The sequence below is a fragment of the Channa argus genome, chromosome 2, assembly GCF_033026475.1.
Source record: "Channa argus isolate prfri chromosome 2, Channa argus male v1.0, whole genome shotgun sequence".
In the NCBI taxonomy this organism is placed as follows: domain Eukaryota; kingdom Metazoa; phylum Chordata; class Actinopteri; order Anabantiformes; family Channidae; genus Channa; species Channa argus.
This window is the reverse complement of record NC_090198.1, coordinates 10,224,470-10,233,938: the sequence shown is the minus strand read 5'-3', so window position 1 is coordinate 10,233,938 and position 9,469 is coordinate 10,224,470.

Sequence of the window (9,469 nt, the reverse complement as noted above, 5' to 3'; positions counted from 1 at the left end):
CACACATATACATACTGTATATAGGTATATATACATTATATATATACTATATATAATATTGTATATAATCTAATTGATTTAACTCTGGAGGAACTAGTCCAGTACAGCCAAATAAACTCACATATGTTACTGTATGTTGAGGCTTGTTAATACTTTTTCAAAATGACTCCAGTTTGTTGCATCAAACAAAGATTTGAGGTTATGATAATTTTTTCCATGTCTTCTGTTTTGATTATGGCAGGGTATGCCTTCACCTTGAAGAGAACACATCGCTACTAGTTGTTGACCATCCAGTTGCTCGTTCTAGCCTCCCTGTCTCCTTCTGTCCCTCACCACAGAAAGTTATTCTCTTTCAAACTAGATGAACACAGCTCATTGCTGCTCTGCTGCAAAACTCCTGTCTGATGGCTGTTTTGGCACAGGAGGCCCTGTATGTGTACGACAAGTGCTGGGTGTGTAGAGAGTAGTCATAATCACGGGGAAGCTAAAGCACTCGTGAACCCTTGAAAGGCACTTTATGTACGTATGTATTTGTGGCTTCTGTAATTGCCCCCCTGTTGTAAACTGACCCATTTGACAGGGCCTGTGGCTGGTCCCATGTACTGATATCTATGTGTGTGTGTGTGTGTGTGTGTGTGTGACTAACAGATGATGTGTATTGTTCATGTGTTCCTCGGCTCTCATGTTGGACATGGTCACCTGGTTTGGCTATATCCCCCATTACCAAAGCCAGCTGGTGGCACACAGAAGCATGGTGCTTAGATCCAACCAGGACTTTGTCTTGTGCAGTTCAATTGATAACCACAGAGGGGAGCTCTGGTGTTATTCCACTCTGCCTTGTTTCAACAGCTTTCTTGACATACTTAACATACACACTGGCACACATACGCACAGAGCATTAGGACAAGCACACACATGCAGGTAAACACACACACACAGCAGTTGTTTGGTCAGATAAAGGAGTAGTGATGGGAGGGCAGAGGGTCACTTGGGGTGTCTGGCCCTTGGAGGAAGCGACTGCTCCCAACCTCCTTCTCTCCCGCCTCTGTAATAAGTGTGAACGTTTGATTCCTGCACAAAAGGAGCAATTACAGGGAGTTGTTTAATCACCCACACTTTTATTGAGCTCAGGGTCTGTTAGCTTGCAGCTCAGGCCCCCGCCGTCAGCAGCAGCGGGCGACAGGAGTGACAGAGAAGGTCAGTGGTTTAACGGGGCGCGAAGGGGTCTCGTTTAAGTCTTCGCAAGCTACTCTGCACGCTGTGGAGGCCCCCAGGACAGAGACAAAGAGGAAACCGAGACCAGAAGACAGCCTGGCCAGCCAGGCAGAGAGATAGATGGACTTAACAGAGAGATGGAGACTGGAGGGCAGAGTTTAGGGGACACATCTGAATCAGAATCACTTTATTCGCCGAGTAGGATAAATGTGCAAGAGTTTCTCTAGGTAGAGTTCGTGATCTGATACAGCGACACAATTTATACAGTGACATAAAACAAAAGAGGTATCTGGATCCATGACCATGTGGCTGCACTTGTTGAGCATGAGTGGAATGTAACCAGTGTTTAATGATTTTAGGAAGTAATGCCGAAATTAAGCTACAATACAGAAAAAGCACAGAAATGATTCCTGAACCTTACAAGCTGACTCGTGTGGACACTGTGAGTGCACGGGTGGCATACAAAAATGATTTTTAACAAAAAGAGAAAGGGAGAGAGGAACAACAAAATTCGATTTTCCTACTTTACAGTCAACCCAGAGTCCCAGTAAGCCCAAACTCCCATTCAAAACAGTACCGAGCACTGTCAGTGTCAGTGCTTTTTATTGAATTTTCAGCCTGGGTGTTACTCCATATTTGTGTGCATGCGGAGTATCTCCTCCTCCCTAGATATGAATGATGGAGTACAAGTCCTTGTCAAGCCCCTCAGAGACAGCAAGGATGGTGGTGCGAGGTGAAGAAGGTGAAGAGGGTTTCTATGGATGGGAGAGCTTGAGGCGGCAGAAGGTGGTGGTTGTTTTTAAATGGCACTTACATGGAAGGAACAGCACCACTGTGTGGTGATAGGGGCGTGTGTGTGTGTGTGTGTGTGTTGGTTTGGGGGGGGGGGGGGGGGGGGGGGGGGAGGGGACTCAAAAGAAGTGGGTAGAAAGAGATAGAAGAGGATGAGCAGGAGAAGGAGGGAGGAAGGGAGTACACCATTGCTGCTCATAAAGCCAACAGCTGTGTGGGTAATGTTTTGTGACACCGAGCCTCTCCGAGCCCTTCTGTTTCCCAGAGAGCTAGGAAACGCCATATTCCGTCGTCACAAATGGCTCTGTCATTCACCCCCTAAGTCTTAATTATCGCTCCCGGTTTTTTGGCCACGTTTTGCTCAGGCGTATGGATCCATCTGCACGCTGTATAATTCCACTCCGCAATTTACAAGTGGCATTTATTACAATGGCCTGCGTGGCATCTCCTCTTTAACACTGGCAGCCCTTTCCAGAAAGACAAGGGGGAACAAAAGAGCAGTGCAATCTGGCAGCAACAGTGCCCACCCTCAGTTCCCTCAAATGTCTCTCTTGTCTTTTTTTTTTTAAATCTGTACCCTTGCTCTCTGTACGTCTATCTCCCTCCACCCCGCACTATATTTTTCCACTTTTATTTGTGTGCGTATGTACTGTATGAGTGTGTGTGTTTCCCCTTTGTTATTAATTAAATTTTTATGGTATTCACAGTACTCGTACAAACCGCCCCCTATCTGCCTCAAAGCAGGAAATAGCTGATGTTGATTTTTTTTCCTCCTCTTCCCCCTTCGTAATTCATTTTGGATTAATTCCCCTGTCTTCAGAGACAATCCTAATTCTTTATTATTTCCACTTCACAGGCTTGATGACATCCCCATATCCACATATCACATCCAGGGGAAACTTTACACCCAGCAGACCTTCTTGTTTTCTCCTCTTTTCCTGTCTCTCTGCTCCTTTCTCACTTAATTGTCTCCCCCTTTCTCTCTGATGTTAATATGTCTCTCACTTTTTTTTTCTTACTTTCTACTCATTTCTCTTCATCCTACCTCCTACATCTTTCTCTAAGTTACTTTCAATCCAGCCTCTGGTCTCCTGCCTATAGAGACAAGAACAGAAGTTGGCTGCCTGTCTCTCACACACACCTTCCCACCTCCCTCTTAATGTATGTGTGTGTGGGGGTGTGTGTGTGTGCTGTGCTGTGCATGTCATGTCAGCTCATTTCTCACTATTCATATGGGAATAAAATGACACCGAGCGTTCATTGCCATTGAAGTGCAACTGGAAAAAAAATCTACACTCATTTGTCACTTGTCTTCCTCTCCTCATGCAGTGCTGCACAGTGCTTCTGTTTGAGTCCCTCACAAGGCTAACTTGTCAATTTCCTCTGCTCAATTTGTCAATTTTGTCAATTTTTCTTACTACGCATTGGCAGATGGACACTGTGGCTCATCCTATGGCATTTCCTCTTTGTTTCTCCTGTCTCTGTCCCATGTCCCCTTTATATTTTCTTCCTTTGCATTTTACTCTCATCCTCACAGTCTGTTCTCTTTTGGCTTCTCTTTCTTAACATTTATTATGCACTGTCTCTCAGTACCATTCTATCTTTGTGTATTTATTGCTTTTGACCTTTTTTTTTTCATCTCGATCATGTCAAGTACCTTTTCAAATCAGACTTCTGAAGATTTCAAGTGACCATTTTCACTGCTGTCATGGGTGCTCTCCTTTGTCCCACACCTACTAAGTGTTCTCTCTTTCTCTCTCTCTCTAACACACACACACACACACACACAAACTCACTCCAGACATGCACACACATACATACAATGTCCTATCTCCAATTCACTATTAAGTGGACCCTGAATTTCCCCTGAGCTCTGGTATGGTGGCGGCCGCCTCTGGAGTCCGGCTGTGCTAGATGTGTTGTCTGCTCCCTTACCATTCAATTACCCTCCTATAATCTGACAGGCTCCTCATGGCCTGCACTGGAACAATCACCAGTAAGTGTGTGTTTGTGTGTATGCGTGTGTGTCTGTTCTGTATCAGTGCACCTGTTTACATCTGTATTTGCTCTCTGTCTCTGTGAGTGTATCCCTGCATTTTGAATGCATTCACAAGCAAGGACATTTTGCAGTGCCTGCTCTGCTTTTTTTTTTTTGCAGTTTCTTTCATTTGAACTTCCTTCCCTCAAAGTCACTCCTAGATCTCTGGCCTGAAGTCACTTGACATCTCGCTGCACCTGCAGAAACATACACTGACAGGATGTAAAAATGCAAGAAACTCAGTCTTACCACAAATGACCAAACCCCAAATTTGTATTATTATTTTATTTTATATTATTATTATTTTATATTATTATTACTATTGCTATTATTTTGCTCTGCTATCTCCCTCTCATTCCTTATCACTCACTTCCCTCCATAAGTTCATCTTACTCTCCTTTTCTCTATTATTTTATCATGTAGCCCTAATCACTGTCCCCATGTTTTCTCTTTTTATCCCCCCCGTCCCTTTTTTTCTGTCTGTGCGAGGCAAACTGAATCTCAGTGTTGACCTGAGAAGGACTGACTTTCAGAGGCCGGTCCCCTGCCTGCAGCACTGACATTTCTGCCAGACTTTGATGGTGCCTTTGAACAGAGATGTGTGGAGGGAAGAGCTGCCTGTCTCTCCGCCTTCCAGCAACTCTAGCTCTGCTTTGCCACCACTAAGAGTGAGATATACTATAGCAGACTCCTCTCTCATCACACATGTGCATAACATATGCACATACATTAATGGAATTGTAAATTTCTATCTCTCTCTCTCTATATATATACTACGTGTGTGTATCTATGAATGAACTGATTAGTTTTTGTTTTTTCTGCACTCATCTGTACAGATGCATGCATATGTATACAACACAACCACACGCACAATCGTCCTGCTGGGACACCTTCAAAGACTCTCACTGCCCAGCTCTGATAGAACTGGCGCAGGGAGAGGGGCAGAGGAGCAGGGTGTTGGAAGGGACCCAGTTATCTCTCCAACCTCTCCCCCGTCTACCCAACCCCTTCCACCTTGCCAACCCCCAACTGCTCTGGTTCCCTTCAAAAACACCCATGTTTTTCCAGTAACACTGTAGCTTCTCTCCCCTCCTCCTCTTCTCTTCTAACTCAATGCCTTCCAATCTTCTCTAACCTCTTCTCCTTGCACCACACTCTCTTTGTTGCAGCTTCTCACAAGGTTACAAAACACAGTTGAGAAAATAATTTTATTTTTAAATGAATAGACAGAGAAAATTGCTTTTTGGAAGTTGCTCTTCTGACAATTACTACAGCATGATGTAAAAATGGTGCTCTATTCTGTTATTCAGTAAATGCCAGTTCTATGCCAAGCTGCCTGCATTGGCAGATTCCCCTCTCTCACTGCTGTCACTGAGGGGAATGGGATTTTTTCATTTTCATGTGTTGGAGGTAGGGACCAAAGCATGTGGTGCTCTGTGAGTCTAATTAAAATGACTTGGCTATTTTGCTATGCAGTGGTGTCTCTGAGAGGTGGATGACAATTGAAGCACTTAATTTTTGTTTCGTTTGGTTCCTCCTCTCTGTGGAGTTGGACTGAGTTGAGCCTTGATGAGAGTGTGGATTTGACAGCTGTGCATGCATGTGGATGCATATTTATGCAAAAAGTTGTCAGCAACTGGTTAGAAGAAGTGGTCAAAGTTACTAAATGGTCATGTTTGCTCATACTTAGGCACAAAAATCACCTTTAAGGCTAGATCATTGTTTAAGTGTAAGGAGAGAGGGCTTATATCAGCAAGGTTTGAATAACAATTTCTGGCCTGAATGTTTAAATGATTATCAGTTTCAAGACTCATGTGTAGACAAGAGACTATGTGATGGTTAGTCGTGGTGTGACTGGCAGAGTGTCGGAAAGACAACGAAAAAGCTGACTTGTTGAAAAGATGGACAAATGGCTCTGTCATGTTTGATTTGGGATTTGTGGACTTTTTGAAAAATTCTTCAATTCTCCTCCAGTTAAATACTTTTTGTTGTTGTATGTGAGCATTTAAATTAAGAAAACAGAAGTAACGCGACAGTACTGTCACAGCTTCTGTCCTCAGGTTTAAATATGTGTGGCATCCTTTTACTCAAGTTCTAGACAAATGACCAACTTTTCGGTAAAGGGTGTACAAATCAAAGGTATGGTGGTCTGTATGTGAACTGTGTGTGTGTGTGTATGTGCATGCTGCCAAATATATAATAAGTCACTTAATTTGTATTCAGTACTACAGTCATAAATAATTTAAATTCCAATGCAGGAACATTAAAATGTCCTGACCACAAAGTGTAGAAATTGTGATCCTCTTGTCAGGCTGTTTATCAGCTGAGTTTGACTTGTCTCATGTTGGTTTTATTGATGTTCCCGGAAAGAAGTGTGAGACTGACTTTACAGACTTCTTGATGAAAGATTGATGCTTAGAAATTTCATCTTGTCTCATTGCATACTATTATCTGTCTTTAAATCAGCTGTTTTAACAGTGAAACAATCTTTTGGGAGATGGATTCACTTCTGGCTAAAGCCACCCAGTCACTTTCAAGTGCATTCTTAAATTAAGTGACACTTCTGTGGAAAAAGCTGAATAACGGCCTGCTTTGAAATTGCTGCCATGGGTTTTGAGGAAACCCTTAAACCAGGGAAAACAGCATTAGAAGCATGTAATACTCTGACCCTATAGAAGATGTATAGAGATTGTTTTCTTTGAACCTAAGGAACTTGAATTTGCCTTTTTCAAACCAAACTACAGTCACCTAGTGTGACCTTTATTTATATAAGGTGATTTTCCTCATTTTATAGAAAGATCCTGGTTTTTACTGTTATACACCCAGAAGCTACCAAGTACAGGCTGCAACCCTTATTCTGTTAATTTGATTAGCCTAGTTTTCCCTGTTTAACAAAAGGAAGATTTGAAGATTAAATTTGCGAACAAATTGTGCCTTGATGCATTTCTTGTTTTCATTTGTGTGTATGTGTGCGGAGGAAGTGACAGTTTCCAACCCCTTCAAACAGCCCTCTGGCCCAGTAGCATGGCAACATTCCACCTCAGTCTTTCTTGCCAGCTTCCCTCCAATCCTCCCCCTTCGTCTCCTCTTCTCTCCTCCCTCCAAGCTGGGGGCCCCAGGGTGCCTGCAGCCTGCCTGTGCTGGGCTATTGATTGGGAACAGGGCTGCAGCTCACCTGCTAATTGAAAGCCGATTGGGGCCCTGGGGCAGAGCTGTAAAACAGGCCCCACGTGGCATTAAAAGCTGAAGGCTGACGGGCCACTGTAAATCCAGAGCTGCTAATAGTGGTGGTGTATATCCATCTGTGTTAGAGCTGGATGAGCGTGTGTGTGTGTGTGTGTGTGTGTGTGTGTGCTTTCTCTGTTGTATGTGTGTGCATGTACATGATATTAATGCATGTATGGGATGTGTGTATGGAATTTAACACAGAGTTCAGATTTGTGCTTTTCCCTCTGTATGTGCATGTTCTCTTATTCTGGACTGCACACATTTGTGAAAGCATATGCATGAATGTGTATATTCACGAGGATACACTGGAAATCGCGTATGTGTTTGTATGCGTGCGTGTGTGTCCATGTGTATATAGATGCCACACTCCACACATACACAGGTGGTTTACAGTGACAGTTTGGTCTCCCACGGCACCAGGAGAACAGCCTTGTCTGTAATGGGCACATCTTTTCACTTTTCAATCCTCCTGACAACAGCAGCAACAGCTCTTCATGCCTTGCTCCCTCCCTCCTTTAGTCTTACTTTTGCCACCTTCCTCTCACTTTCTCTTCTTTCTTTGTCTCTACACAACTCACACGTCCTCCACTGAGACATCAGCTCTTGCTCCAAGCCTCCTTTTTTCATTCCACCCTATTCTCTTTTTTGTCTCTTTTGGTCCACCTTTGTACAGTATATATGTATGTAGCACATGCATGTGTGCTCTGGTGTTCCACTTCATCCCAAGAATGTGTGATGGAGTTGGGAAACCAGCCCTTCCACACCATCTCACAATATCATTTCTTCATGGGTCTTGCTTGTGCTTAGGGGGATTGTCATATTAAGTCGGGAATGGCAGTTCTCCAAACTGTCACCATCTAGTAGAAAAGCCCCTTGTTATCTTCTCTTAAATGTAAATAATGGGCCTTACCGAAACCTCTAAACACTATAGACCAGCAGCATGTGTTTACACATTTTTGACCACAAGCTATATCTGTCTATCTACAGTATCTCTTTCTCCTCTGTATTTCGTTTTTCTTCCATTAACTGTCACTCTGCTTTATGCACTCTCTGCCTCTCTCTCTCAGTGGTGTGATTGAGTAGGGAGGGCGCTGGCCATCCTGCAGCATGGCGCATGGAAACAGAGGTTAATTGGATTGTAATTAGAGTGGAGGTGATTAATTGATAGCATCTGTAAATTTGGATGTTTCCATTGTAAATGTGACAAATGAGAGCGTGGCAGGCCGGAGGAGGAAGGGCAGAGCCAGAAAGACAGACAGAGCAACACACACATTCATAGGATAAAGGAGGAGTTGCAGAGACAGTGGAAAGAGAATGAGAGAAAGGCATAGGAGTGAGAAAGAAAGGTTTATTTTTAGTTAGTGCTAGATCCCATGGTGGTACTGTTAGGCGAGATACATAAATGATTAAGTACTTGTGTGATCAAGCGGCAATTGGGTAGCAACTGGCATCATCACACAAACTTGTTTGCTTCAAGTGGTTACATTAATTACACTGAATCCGACATTATTCTTTGCCACAATCCTATAGAACCAGACAAAAGCCTACAGGTATGGTTTCTGTCTTGTGATCAGCAACTTCTGAAAGCTGTACTAAAACTTGTCATCTTGTGTGTTATGGTATGCGATTAGCAGGGCACCCAAAAGCCTCATTTGAGATGCAGTCTTCTTTGCAACATGGAAATTGAATTTTAAAGTAATATTTTTCTACATAGATCAACTCTTCATTGCAAAACTGAAACTTTTCTCTTAAGTGATATTGCATGATTTCATAATTTTTAAGTGAGCCTTCTCATTCAGTACTACAAGCACACAGTGCTGCTGTGTTGAGCACCAGGAAAGGAAGACTCACCTTTTGCCACAATGCAATGCAACACATTGCTTTGGTCAGTCAAATACCTGTCAGCTCCAACTCTGGTGGATCACTTTATAATATAATGTTCACTCTACTCAGGGTTCAGCTCTACCCTTTGCCTTACAATCAATGAACTGGAGATGATTACAGTATGTTCCTATTTCCAGTGTTTCTCATATTCCTAATATTATTCATCCTTGACTTTCTGGATCATATTGCATTTATTGATTGCTTTTGAACATTGTACTATTAATGTAACCACCTACTCAAATATACAATCTATGAAGTAAACAATATAATAATTATCATATGACATTAACATTTAGCAGACTTTTATTTACC